This window comes from Macrosteles quadrilineatus, unplaced genomic scaffold (assembly GCF_028750875.1).
Source record: "Macrosteles quadrilineatus isolate MER2022 unplaced genomic scaffold, UCM_ALF_1.0 Scaffold_8__2_contigs__length_117827958, whole genome shotgun sequence".
Taxonomy (NCBI): domain Eukaryota; kingdom Metazoa; phylum Arthropoda; class Insecta; order Hemiptera; family Cicadellidae; genus Macrosteles; species Macrosteles quadrilineatus.
Genome location: NW_026542601.1, coordinates 53,425,982 through 53,440,834, shown reverse-complemented (window position 1 = coordinate 53,440,834; position 14,853 = coordinate 53,425,982). Strand labels below are relative to the sequence as shown.

At 35.6% G+C, this 14,853-nt stretch overlaps 1 protein-coding gene across 1 annotated transcript in view; it reads left to right on the top strand.

Annotated features, from left to right (window-relative positions):
- Window positions 1-3,322: 3,322 nt before the first annotated feature.
- The window catches only part of LOC128999368 (general transcriptional corepressor trfA), a 180,179-nt gene continuing 168,648 nt past the window's right edge, over window positions 3,323-14,853 (top strand). Inside the window, exon 1 of the mRNA XM_054425838.1 lies at window positions 3,323-3,360. The gene's annotated coding sequence lies outside the window, so the exon portion shown is untranslated. The remainder of the gene's footprint in view (window positions 3,361-14,853) is intronic.

Here is a 14,853-nt window from a genome sequence, read left to right as displayed (position 1 = left end):
TGATTCGGGTATCATTTAAATTGTAAAATTTGTTAACTACTTTCTATCATCGTGAAGTTAAGCATGAAAATTGCTCGGTCATATTCGACGTTTCTTCCTAATTGTTACTCAGGGCTATTTTTATGGAATTATAGTTCAATAGAAACATGTACAAGAGGCAAAACCACTATTTAAAGCAAGTGGTTCCGATAATTTAAGCAATTATTCACATTTTTTAGATAATTTTACAATTTTGCGGTTTACGTACAAAGAAATGGGTTGGTTCTTTTTTCGTAATTTCGCTGACAATTATGTTTTGTTGGGCCTAGGATGGGTTGTATTAGATCAGGTTTACATGCACAGTTTTTCGAGCTTTATTCTTTTCATGCTAATATCAAAATAAATACAATTGCTTGTTGATTTCTCAAGAATCTTAAGAATCACATCAGAAATCACTAGCAACGAGAACCTTAATTTGTATTATGGAGGCGAAAGCTTTACTTTTCTCATCTTGGCCTTAATATTATTACGCAAGCTTTATCACTTGGCTAAAAACCTATATCACATGGATTTTACTACATAATACCAATGATAACACTTATTTTTTTATCTATTTTATTTTGTGTATTTTTACACCTTTGGAATTTTTTTCGCTTTTGAAAGGGAACGGTCCAAATGCTGGTCTTGTTACTATCTAACGTCGACCTTTTTGTTAGATAGCATCATTAATTCAGAGCCCAATGACAAATGGCACCTAGGTCTGGAAACGTTCCCGCTTAGATTCGAACCAACGACCTTCAGATTTGAAGGCAAGCACTATAACCTAACCAATCGGCTACCCAGACAATCAGCTTTAAAATACTATCTACATTTTAATTTATATAATCCCGTTTATCATGAATGTTATAAACTTTTAAGCCTAAGAAATCTGACGACTTCGTTCGTAATTGAAATTCTTCTCATTCTCGCTTGGCCCACGGCGTGTGACTCTTGGTAATATCTCTGAACCACTTCTTCTTTGATTAAAAAGAGCTTAAGACGTTCGAAACGTTTAATTTGCTATTATAGTTTGGAAGGATTAAGCATGTTCAGTAGCTTTTAAATGGATAAATTATTATTTAAATAAATGTTTATGCAGTTTTTTTTTTCAATCAACGATAATCTTTTTCATTCGTATCAAACTAACAATGTTAATTACATATATTTTAAGAAACTATCCAAGTATATTTAGCCATTTATTGTATGCAGTACTGCTTAATAAACTGATTAGCTTCTCGATATGTTGTGCTTTTATAGTATTCAAAATTTCATCCATAAAGCAAAGATAAGCTACATACACAAAAATAAAAATAGATGAATACTTAAATACTTAATGATTCAGTATGTTTTATGTTATGAACAAATATCCATTGTTGAAAGGATATTTAAATTGATTTTAACCTTAATTTATTTTACAGTAAAAACATTGCAATTTTTAAATTTTGCTTACATTTTCCCTGGTATTTAATATATTTATTTATTGTATACTAGAATGTGGAAGAGAAGCGTGTGGTTCATTAAATCCCTACTTGCGTATTAAATAAGTATAGATTGACAGTTAATTGAGAGAAAAATCTAGCTCAACTAATAACACATCAATTATAAAAACAAATGAAAGTAAATATGTGAATAAATCTAAGGTAAAGATTGTTTTGTTTTTTTTATTTCACGAAGGCCAGTTAATACTTTATTTACCAAAAGCTTCAACATGAAATGTTTAACATGAATGGTTCATAGACTAATGAGATTTTTAATAAATGAATAAAATTGTTGGCTGGTTCCCTGTCCCTATGAGTGTTATAATTAATTACCGTCTTGTCGAATCGAGAGTATTTTGGAATTGCTAGTAACAAAGACAAAGAGAAACTCCGCCTTATTTATATAGTAAAATACATTTGTATATTGATTTACGGACGTTGAAATGTGTATGTTCTGGTAACAGTGATGGGATAGAACATCAACTGAGCAGAACAATAAACTGCATACATATGTTACAAGGGTTATGCAACATGGGATGGAGGTATTTGAGCAGGCTATTTATACCACTCGACTATATTCCAGGATTTCAATACGGTTTTAGTACGACAGAAATTTGATATAGATACTGCAGTTAATAGTATTTACAGTATTGCAATTGTATCATTCACCCCAGTGGTATTTTTTGAGAACCATACAAATCCTGGACCTATAAATAACTTGGACCTTTCGTTAGATCGCATCAATAATTGTTAGCACAATGACAAACAGTATCTGAGAACTATCTTCAGTATGAATCTCGCTTGGAACATAACCAGTTATTCATGAGCCATTTCTTTAAACATGTTGTTAAGGGGAGACTTTACCTTTTCTGGTTCAATGCTTTTTAAATGGAGAAATGGAGTGATTTTTTTGCACACTTAATTAACACATCCATATCTTTATGTTAAACCACTTTTTAAAGAAATATATCAACATACAAATTATTTTCAACCTTTTAAAAAAATACAAATGTTATGCGATATTCTAAAAATCTAAATAAATTATTTTTTAATAACAATTTATTAATAATCAATATATGATCGGTTTGATGTAATCACCAAGTACCCAGACTAATGCATGCAAAATTGTAAGTCTCTATATATTAAAGTTTTTAAACTATGTCTACCTAAAGATAAAAAAAACTTTCGAAAAGCACACGCTTTGCAGCACACACTTAAGGCCATCAGAATAGTGTGCGCCGAAACCTCGGTAGAGTTATCTTTCTTTATTTATTGTTATCATAAGAAGCTTTATCATATATTTTCTTAATCAGGAAGAAACGTAGATTAATTTTAGATGAAAAACAAAAATTGCATTTTTTTAGACATAAAGGCTCAGTCTCCCCTTAAATGTGTTGTCACCTTGATGAAAACCGTTAGTTATTTGCGGGATGTGAACCCAAGATTTCAGCACAGAGGTTCCGCTCAACCAGCCACTTTCTACAACAAGTGCAAACCTAGGCAATTCCTAGGGCAATTTTAAAACCTTAGTAATTGGTATCTTTTCTTGGGAATGCAGAGGTAAAAAATTTAAGCCTTAATAAACTGTGTATAGAGTAAAAAAAAGCTGAAGTGTTTTACATCTTGCAAAAAACAAGATCGCCCCAGAAAAAACAGAGATAAACAGTATGTATTCAATTTGGCCCATTTTCGTTATGTTGGTGGTTTGCCTGAGTGGTGGGGAATTGTAAAGGGGAAAATGAAGGGGTTACTCCCCTTTTAGGGGAGGGACGTTTCCAAGGCTACTGGACGCCAAAACTCAGCTCCCTTAGTCTGCCCGTGATAGTTCTAGGTGACACTACATTGGGAAACCCTCAGCGACAAGGTAAGCTATTTTCATGAATTTACAACAGTAATTAATGAATAATGCAGTTGAACACATATCCATCATAATGCTTATCCAAATAGTGTGACAAATTGTTACAACGCATATAATAATTTTGGATCACCACGTCATTTGCATGTATTTCATATGCAGGATAAAATTTGTTTTCTATGTCGTTCTACATGTTACGATTGCAGACTGAAGCCGTAAATTTGGATAATCATTTATCGTTATAATTCCGATAAAGAATAAAGGATAGCTCTTGAAAGCTATTGAATTTTTTCCGTTGTAATAACCAATGGGTAACTGATATTTTTAACTAACAATTGGGTTGTAATATTTTTACAACTAATATTTAGACTACCATTAATAATTAATAAGGCTAATCCAATAGGACTAATGAATTGTTCTGCAGTTTTTCGTTAGGTTTCTAAATAATTAATAGTATTTTTACTATTTGATTGTCACAGAACGTGCTGACACATAAATTAAACAAATTATCTGTTGTATCTTGAATATTAAGTAATATATATTAATGGAAAATTAAGTAACGGGCAAGTACTTTTTAGAAGCCTTTAGTTAAAACTCTTAGTGACATAATTCTGACCTCTTCAAATTTAAAAGTGTTGTAAAAATGCTTTACAAATTTATTGCGAAATAAACCTTACTTTGGTTGGTATCATGGTATCACAGTATAATCCACATTTTTGGAAACATGCCCATTTGTATTACAAACATTTACTATAAAGTAATTGTGTATATTGATTTTTAACACAAAATAAACTAGTTATTAAGAAAAAGTATCAAAAAAGTTTAAAACTAATTTAAATATACGTCTTATAAAGTAACACATAGTAAGCTTCGAGACAATCTGGCCGTGTAAGATAAGAAAGGAACTTTTGATCTTTCTTTTGTGTTTCCTGACTTTGCAGAGTTTTACTGTAAGTAGATTACAGTTTTCTCCCTTCAATCATTTATTGGAAAACTAAGAGGTCAAGAGAAAGTTGGACTTTCATGTTGTAAAATGTTAAATAGTTAATCCTATTGAGTTTTCTTGTAAAATATTTATTGATATTGTAGCGTAATATTGTTTCCAAATTTCAAAGCTTGTTTAGGTTAACAGTCATTGTCAAATTTGTCAATATTTTTTTAAAACTAATATCTCAAATTAAATCTGTTTATTTATTCAATGACAAAAATAGATGTAGTGCAAACTGCCCTTTTTCCTTCTTTTTTACGAAAAAGTATTCATTCTCCTACAAGCTTACAAAAGAACTTCCCTCCTCAGTTAAGGTTAAAGAAAAGCGATAAAAATACCTACAACCCTTTGAGCAATACATATACCGAAGGTGCAATACATTGTAAGCTGTGTTAAATTATCAGTTGTATTTATGGGTAATTTAATGAATTTATTCAAGTAAACTTGGATATGTTTAGTTCATTCACTCGAATGATGAAATACTAAAAATGATTACCTAACTATATGCACTACGACTTTTATAATTACTATTAAATTGAAAAGTAAAACAATATAAATATTCCTAAACTTTCAAGGATAAAAGGCTTAAACTCAGCTGCGGTATATTCATTAGATGATATACAAAGCCACAAAACCAAAGACAGATATAATTTCACACGTTTGCAGTGTTAGTCGAGTTGCTTTACTAAACCTCTGAATCAATAAAGCAGAGCGTGGCGTGCAAAACTACACTGCAGTGTTCACATCTGTTAAATTTGTTTAACATCATTGGGAAAAATTCTTACAAGATACTGTACTGTAAATATTTTATACAATTATGAGAAGCAAAAAAAACTTTTTATATTTGTTTAACATACATTCATAGTATTTCACGTAAAAAAATGTTTAACCAACTTTACATACATGATGAACGATAATATTTCAAATATAATGGTACATTTGTTTACTTATTACTAAAAATAGTAAATAAAGTCTGTAGATTTATTTAATCCGTATTTTTACTGCAATTATTGTTATTTCAAGACAAGTTGGAAAACTAAAAAATACTGGGTTTAGTTTTTTTTTATGTAATTAGTGTCATTCATCAGTGATATTTCTTTTGAGCCTTTAAAATATTTAAAATTGATATTCAGCTGCCTTCGAATTTCCAAAACTCAACCTATGACGATGAAATGTAAATCCTTACCTTTTAAGGTATGTTTTCATATAGCTCAATTAAAAAATAATAATTAAGAAGTTTATAGAGAAATTTTAAACTGAGGGCTGCTGTAGTCACCTTGGTGGAGCAGTTATTACACAAGGAATGTAATTGTAGTAGGCATTTGCGTTTTGACCTCAACGTCATTCGGGTCTTATTTGCTTGGATGCAAACTAGGTTTTAACCAAACAGGAACAACAATAAATTAGGTAATTTTTATTTAAATCGTTTAGTTAGAACCAAAATTATCCAGGATTTATTAACGGATCTAAAAGAAGTCTAGGGACCAATTATTGTTAAAATTTATTAAAGCTGTCAACTATAACTTCAGCTAGCAAATACAGTGCTGACCAGTTTTACCCTAATTCAGAAAGTTGCCGATCGATACAGAGAAACATCAGTAGCGTGTTGACTTTTCGAACCTGGACTCAACTATCCATCTTCATTACGCTTTCGAGAAATCTTCCTGGCTCAAGAAACAGCTGATCTTAGTGACAAAACTGTCATCTCCGCCATCCAACACTCATCGTTAACTTGTCTTTTCCTTAGAATACACATCATAGTGTGCTGGAACTTTAGTAATCTAAATAATAAAATCTAATAAATGCAGTTAGTGTAAAAATAGTCAAACTTTAAAATTCACAAAATTACCAAAGACTGAAGAACAACGGTTTGGAAAATAAACAATAGAAGCATAATTTAAAGCTGATAGGCCTAAAATTAGAAAACGCGATAATAATTAATATATTTAAGTAGGTATTTAATGTATGAAATAACCAGACTAAATAGAAGCCAGTTGTTTAAACAAACCTAACAAGGAAAGGAAATCCTTTTTTTAATTCATAAAAGAGTCAAGAAACATAATGTATCAGGATATGAATTTGTTGGTCTCTCAGAGAAATCAGAACATAGAAAAGTGCCATAACCTTCTTAAACCCTCATAAAACAGATTACTCATCAAGTAAAGAGTGAGTTTATCCACTATCCAGTCATAATTTCGAATATTTGGGTTTATTGAACTGTGTAGCATCGTAGAGTCAAATGTGATTACCTCTCGCCCTAACTCTGGTTTAATCCAAGTTTTCATCGCCCAAACTTGTTATTTACGAGTCAGATCGCGTGTGATGGCTCCCTAAAGAACTTCGAAGAGTTTGTCTTTGAAACAGCCAAGCTACTGTAAACATTTCAGGTACGGTCTAAAATCTTGTAGGAACCTTCTCTTGTTTGAGATTTCTCGTTTATTAAATACCGGTCATGAAAAATAGAACGTTGCACCTTAAAATTTACAGAAGCGTTTGATTATTCGATTCGACTTTCGATTATTGTTTTATTAAAAGCATTATTAAGACTACATTCTTTTATCACTTGGTTTTTACAAGATTATTCTTTTTAATTTTTCGAAGATTGATGTTAGAATATATTTCTTACAAGATACATGTTAATGTCAGGGCAAAGAGGTTTCTTCTTAACTTAAATTAAAAGCATTAAGTGCGTATGTTTTAAGACACTCAAACTCTTTGGTTAGGTATCTAAAATTGCTGGTTATACGCCGTGAAAGATCGATTATAAGTCTTTCCCCCTTAGAGTTCTCACAAGTACAATCTTTAATTCAATAACTACCACCATTGTTTGAGGAAAAGTGAAACAACGCCTTCTGAATTTTCTGGATATACCAAGAAACGGACCAACCCCTCTCACATAGGTTCCAAGATAATAATCACTTTCAAATAGCACAATCAATCGTCTTACTATAAATAAAGAATTGCATATAAGATATACCTAAAATAAAAGAAGTCAATGTTATGCCATAGTGATGCAAAAGGGCACCCCTCTCCTCACACATATTATTTGAAAATGTTGGTTTGTTTAAAATTCAGAATAATTAGCCCAAGATGACCAACACACACAAAAAAGGTACTTTGGGTTACAAATCCAATGGCAAAACAACCATGAATTTATATCAACCGAAGGGAACACATTTAATCCTCGTTAATAATTTAAAGCAAAAGGTTTACATGGAAGGCATAGTTTTCACCCCATAAGCTGACAGCAAAGTGTAAACTGGTAACAACACTAACAACGTTGAGTGTTGTTACCTGTCGAGTCAAATTTTGGTTACCCTCTGCAGACAATGTTGTTGCGTGACGTTAGAGTATTAACAGTAATCACCCGGGCGTTGTTTAGACCATGCAGTCACGGTACTAGGGGAAAACGGACGATTTGGGCAAACAACGTAACGCCTCCAATTAATAGACAACAGGTTCAGTTAGAGTGGCATTTCATAAAATATGCTAAATACCGAGGCAGTCCAACTTGCTAAAAACATCTTTTTGTTCCAAATTGATTAACCCTTAGGTCTTACTAGGTTCCAAGCCACTATATGTCTGGGTATTCGTGTGTGTGCCTATGTACAGCGACCCTCTAGAGGTTCCGTGCATATGATGACTGGCGCAACATTCAACCAATTAGAAAGGCAACCTATTGATAAAGCTTGACATAACCTAAATTTGTATTATAACTGCCTGATCCAACAATGGAATAGTATATTTCATTACTAGGACCGAAAGTGGCATTTTCCGGCACGCGCTCAAAACACAGGGAACCCCAATTTCACGTACGAGGCGAGGCCGAGTATGTGAGAGCTATTTTCACGTACGAGGTGAAGCCGAGGACGGAAATAATGGGGCAAGTGCCGGATAATAACTTTCGGTACGAGCTATGAACTATACTTTTCATCACGGCCTATTCACTTCCCTCAGTCTGTACAGGACTACTTGTTTGTCTGTTTGTGCGGCTGTCACCACTAAAATACTAAACCGATAGAGCCGAAATTAAGCACAAAGATTGTCCACATATCTAGGAATGTCAGAGGCCTATTCACTTCCCTGAGTCTGTACAGGACTACTTGTCTGTCTGTTTGTGCGGCTGTCACCACTAAAATACTAAACCGATTCAGCCGAAATTAAGAACAAAGATTGTCCACATATCTAGGAATGTCATAGGCCTATTCACTTCCCTGAGTCTGTACAGGACTTCTTGTATGTCTGTTTGTGCGGCTGTCACCACTGAAATACTAAACCGATACAGCCAAAATCAAGTACAAAGATTGTCCACATATCTAGGAATGTCATAGGCCTATTCACTTCCCTGAGTCTGTACAGGACTTCTTGTCTGTCTGTTTGTGCGGCTGTCACCATTAAAATACTAAACCGATTCAGCCGAAATCAAGCACAAAGTTTGTCCACATATCTAGGAATGTCATAGGCCTATTCACTTCCCTGAGTCTGTACAGGACTACTTGTCTGTCTGTTTGTGCGGCTGTCACCACTAAAATACTAAAACGATTCAGTCGAAATTAAGCACAAAAATTGTCCACATATCTAGGAATGTCATTAGCCTATTTACTTCCCCGAGTCTGTGCAGGACTACTTGTTTGTCGGTTTGTGCGGCTGTAACCACTAAAATACTAAACCGATACAGCCGAAATTAAGCACAAAGATTGTCCACATAACTAGGAATGTCATAGGCCTATTCACTTCCCTGAGTCTGACAGGACTACTTGTCTGTCTGTTTGTGCGGCTGTCACCACCAAAATACTAAACCGATTCAGCCGAAATTAAGCATAAAAGAGTGTCCACATATCTAGGAATGTCATAGGCCCATTCACTTCCCTGAGTCTGTACAGGACTACTTGTCTGTCGGTTTGTGCGGCTGTCACCACTAAAATAATAAACTGATACAAAAGAAATTAAGCACAAAGATTGTCCACATATCTAGGAATGTCATAGGCCTATTCACTTCCCTGAGTCTGTACAGGACTACTTGTCTGTTTGTTTGTGCGGCTTTCACCACTGAAATACTAAACCGATTCAGCTGAAATTAAGCACAAAGATTGTCCACATATCTAGGTATGTCATAGGCCTATTCACTTCCCCGAGTCTGTACAGGACTACTTGTCTGTCAGTTTGTGCGGCTGTCACCACTAAAATACTAAACCGATACAGCCGAAATTAAGCAAAAAGATTGTCCATATATCTAGGAATGTCATAGGCCTAATCACTTCCCTGAGTCTGTACAGGACTACTTGTCTCTCTGTTTGTGCGGCTTTCACCACTAAAATACTAAACCGATACAGCCAAAATCAAGCACAAAGACTGTCCACATATCTAGGAATGTCATAGGCCTATTCATTTCCCTGAGTCTGTACAGGACTACTTGTCTGTCTGTTTGTGCGGCTGTCACCACTGAAATACTAAACCGATACAGCCAAAATCAAGTACAAAGATTGTCCACATATCTAGGAATGTCGTAGGCCTATTCACTTCCCTGAGTCTGTACGGGACTACTTGTCTGTTTGTTTGTACGGCTGTCACCACTAAAATACTAAACCGATTCAGCCGAAATTAAGCATAAACATTGTCCACATATCTAGGAATGTCATACGCCTATTCACTTCCCTGAGTATGTACAGGACTACTTGTCCGTCTGTTTGTGCAGCTGTCACCACTAAATTACTAAACCGATTCAGTCGAAATTAAGCACAAAGATTGTCCACTCATATCTAGGAATGTCATAGGCCTATTCACTTCCCCGAGTCTGTGCAGGACTACTTGTTTGTCGGTTTGTGTGGCTGTCACCACTAAAATACTAAACCGATACAGCAGAAATTAAGCACAAAGATTGTCCACATATATAGGAAGGTCATAGGCCTATTCACTTCCCTGAATCTGTACATGATTATTTGTCTGTCTGTTTGTGTGGCTGTCACCACTGAAATACTAAACCGATACAGCCAAAATCAACCACAAAAATATTATCCACATATCTAGGAATGTCATAGGCCTATTCACTTCCCTGAGCCTGTACAGGACTACTTGTCCGTCTGTTTGTGCGACTGTCACCACTAAAATACTAAACTGATACAGAAGAAATTAAGCACAAAGATTGTCCACATATCTAGGAATGTCATAGGCCTATTCACTTCCCTGAGTCTGTACAGGACTACTTGTCTGTGTTTGTGCAGCTTTCATCACTGAAATACTAAACCGATACAGCCAAAATCAAGCACAAAGACTGTCCACATATCTAGGAATGTCATAGGCCTATTCATTTCCCTGAGTCTGTACAGGACTACTTGTCTGTCTGTTTGTGCGGCTGTCATCACTGAAATACTAAACCGATACAGCCAAAATCAAGTACAAAGATTGTCCACATATCTAGGAATGTCATTAGCCTATTTACTTCCCCGAGTCTGTGCAGGACTACTTGTTTGTCGGTTTGTGCGGCTGTAACCACTAAAATACTAAACCGATACAGCCGAAATTAAGCACAAAGATTGTCCACATAACTAGGAATGTCATAGGCCTATTCACTTCCCTGAGTCTGACAGGACTACTTGTCTGTCTGTTTGTGCGGCTGTCACCACCAAAATACTAAACCGATTCAGCCGAAATTAAGCATAAAAGAGTGTCCACATATCTAGGAATGTCATAGGCCCATTCACTTCCCTGAGTCTGTACAGGACTACTTGTCTGTCGGTTTGTGCGGCTGTCACCACTAAAATAATAAACTGATACAAAAGAAATTAAGCACAAAGATTGTCCACATATCTAGGAATGTCATAGGCCTATTCACTTCCCTGAGTCTGTACAGGACTACTTGTCTGTTTGTTTGTGCGGCTTTCACCACTGAAATACTAAACCGATTCAGCTGAAATTAAGCACAAAGATTGTCCACATATCTAGGTATGTCATAGGCCTATTCACTTCCCCGAGTCTGTACAGGACTACTTGTCTGTCAGTTTGTGCGGCTGTCACCACTAAAATACTAAACCGATACAGCCGAAATTAAGCAAAAAGATTGTCCATATATCTAGGAATGTCATAGGCCTAATCACTTCCCTGAGTCTGTACAGGACTACTTGTCTCTCTGTTTGTGCGGCTTTCACCACTAAAATACTAAACCGATACAGCCAAAATCAAGCACAAAGACTGTCCACATATCTAGGAATGTCATAGGCCTATTCATTTCCCTGAGTCTGTACAGGACTACTTGTCTGTCTGTTTGTGCGGCTGTCACCACTGAAATACTAAACCGATACAGCCAAAATCAAGTACAAAGATTGTCCACATATCTAGGAATGTCATAGGCCTATTCACTTCCCTGAGTCTGTACGGGACTACTTGTCTGTTTGTTTGTACGGCTGTCACCACTAAAATACTAAACCGATTCAGCCGAAATTAAGCACAAACATTGTCCACATATCTAGGAATGTCATACGCCTATTCACTTCCCTGAGTATGTACAGGACTACTTGTCCGTCTGTTTGTGCAGCTGTCACCACTAAATTACTAAACCGATTCAGTCGAAATTAAGCACAAAGATTGTCCACTCATATCTAGGAATGTCATAGGCCTATTCACTTCCCCGAGTCTGTGCAGGACTACTTGTTTGTCGGTTTGTGTGGCTGTCACCACTAAAATACTAAACCGATACAGCAGAAATTAAGCACAAAGATTGTCCACATATATAGGAAGGTCATAGGCCTATTCACTTCCCTGAATCTGTACAAGATTATTTGTCCGTCTGTTTGTGTGGCTGTCACCACTGAAATACTAAACCGATACAGCCAAAATCAACCACAAAAATATTATCCACATATCTAGGAATGTCATAGGCCTATTCACTTCCCTGAGCCTGTACAGGACTACTTGTCTGTCTGTTTGTGCGACTGTCACCACTAAAATACTAAACTGATACAGAAGAAATTAAGCACAAAGATTGTCCACATATCTAGGAATGTCATAGGCCTATTCACTTCCCTGAGTCTGTACAGGACTACTTGTCTGTGTTTGTGCAGCTTTCATCACTGAAATACTAAACCGATACAGCCAAAATCAAGCACAAAGACTGTCCACATATCTAGGAATGTCATAGGCCTATTCATTTCCCTGAGTCTGTACAGGACTACTTGTCTGTCTGTTTGTGCGGCTGTCATCACTGAAATACTAAACCGATACAGCCAAAATCAAGTACAAAGATTGTCCACATATCTAGGTATGTCATAGGCCTATTCACTTCCCTGAGTCTGTACGGGACTACTTGTCTGTTTGTTTGTACGGCTGTCCCCACTAAAATACTAAACCGATTCAGCCGAAATTAAGCACAAACATTGTCCATATATCTAGGAATGTCATACGCCTATTCACTTCCCTGAGTATGTACAGGACTACTTGTCCGTCTGTTTGTGCAGCTGTCACCACTAAATTACTAAACCGATTCAGTCGAAATTAAGCACAAAGATTGTCCACTCATATCTAGGAATGTCATAGGCCTATTCACTTCCCCGAGTCTGTGCAGGACTACTTGTTTGTCGGTTTGTGCGGCTGTCACCCCTAAAATACTAAACCGATACAGCAGAAGTTAAGCACAAAGATTGTCCACATATATAGGAATGTCATAGGCCTATTCACTTCCCTGAATCCGTACAGGACTATTTGTCTGTCTGTTTGTGTGGCTGTCACCACTGAAATACTAAACCGATACAGCCAAAATCAACCACAAAAATATTGTCCACATATCTAGGAATGTCATAGGCCTATTCACTTCCCTGAGTCTGTATATGACTACTTGTCAGTCTGTTTGTGTGGCTGTCACTACTAAAATACTAAACCGATTCAGTTGAAATTAAGCACAAAGATTGTCCACATATCTAGGTATGTCATAGCCCTATTCATTTCCCCGAGTCTGTGCAGGACTACTTGTTTGTCGGTTTGTGCGGCGGTCACCACTAAAATACTAAATCGATTCAGACAAAATTAAGCACAAAGAATGTCCAAATATCTAGGAATGTCATAGGCCTATTCACTTCCCTGAGTCTGTACAGGACTACTTGTCTGTCTGTTTGTGCGGCTGTCACCACTAAAATACTAAACCGATTCAGCCGAAATTAAGCACAAAGATTGTGTACATATCTAGGAATGTCGTAGGCCTTTTCACTTCCCTGAGTCTGTACAGGACTTCTTGTCTGTCTGTTTGTGCGACTGTCACCACTAAAATACTAAACCGATACAGCCGAAATTAAGCACAAAGATTGTCCACATATTTAGGAATGGCATAGGCCTATTCACTTCCCTGAGTCTGTACAGGACTACTTGTCTGTCGGTTTGTGTGGCTGTCACCACTAAAATACTAAACCGATACAGCAGAAATTAAGCACAAAGATTGTCCACATATCTAGGAATGTCATAGGCCTATTCACTTTCCTGAGTCTGTACAGGACTACTTGTCTGTCTGTTTGTCTGTGCGGTTGTCACCACTAAAATACTAAACCGATTCAGCCGAAATTAAGCACAACGATGGTCCACATATCTAGGAATGTCCTAGGCTTATTCTCTTCCCTAAATATATCTCTAAAGACATTCATGTATGTCCAAAGTTTTGGTTTGAAGTTTTCAAAATAAAATATTAATAATAATTGGTCATGATGGAAGCATGAGAAAATTCACAATCTTTACCTTTGCTTTGACATTTCAATGTAAACTAGCAGTACTGCTAAATTGCTTATTTCAGTTTTAGACAGATGATCTAAACAAAACTTTTACACAACTATGTGATAGGTTCATTTATTTAAAGAATTCCATAGATTATTCATTTTAAAACTATGTCATTGATTATGGAAATATAAACGTATTCAACAACCGTTGCGGTATCAACCCGGCTCTGCGTTCGTTATAAAAATTATTGATATATTTTCATGTAAACAGTAGGACAATTACAATGTATGTTATATAATTTTTTGTATAAATTTGGTGGCTTTTTGTTCATTAATTCGTACTACTTAACAAGTGTTTGGATTAGGTAGTATAGTAGATCTTCCCGAAGCTCGCGCAAAGCATCTAGTGCATCTAGTGCGTAGCATCAGATAAATGTTCACATTTTTTAATGTAAAAAATCATACTACGCCTTTAGGTTACCCTGATATTTAGGAAGGATTGTTACCAAAGGAAGTTGACTCCCACGCCAGTCTTATGGAGACAATTTATTTGTTGTTTGTTAGTTTTTCCATGCTAAAATATTTAAAAGAAGGGGATATCCTTAACATCATTTTCAAATTCAAAACTGAATTCATACAGAAATATTTCCATTTCTTCGCTGTGCAGCAAACCTAACTCGTAAAACTTGTATTCTATATACAGTACTTAGATATTTATTTGAGCAGGGATTTAAGGGAGACTTTCTTTCCATTATGAACTTCTGTTTGAATAAACACACAAAAAAAACATTAAAATTGATTGGCCTACATCTTACTGACAAA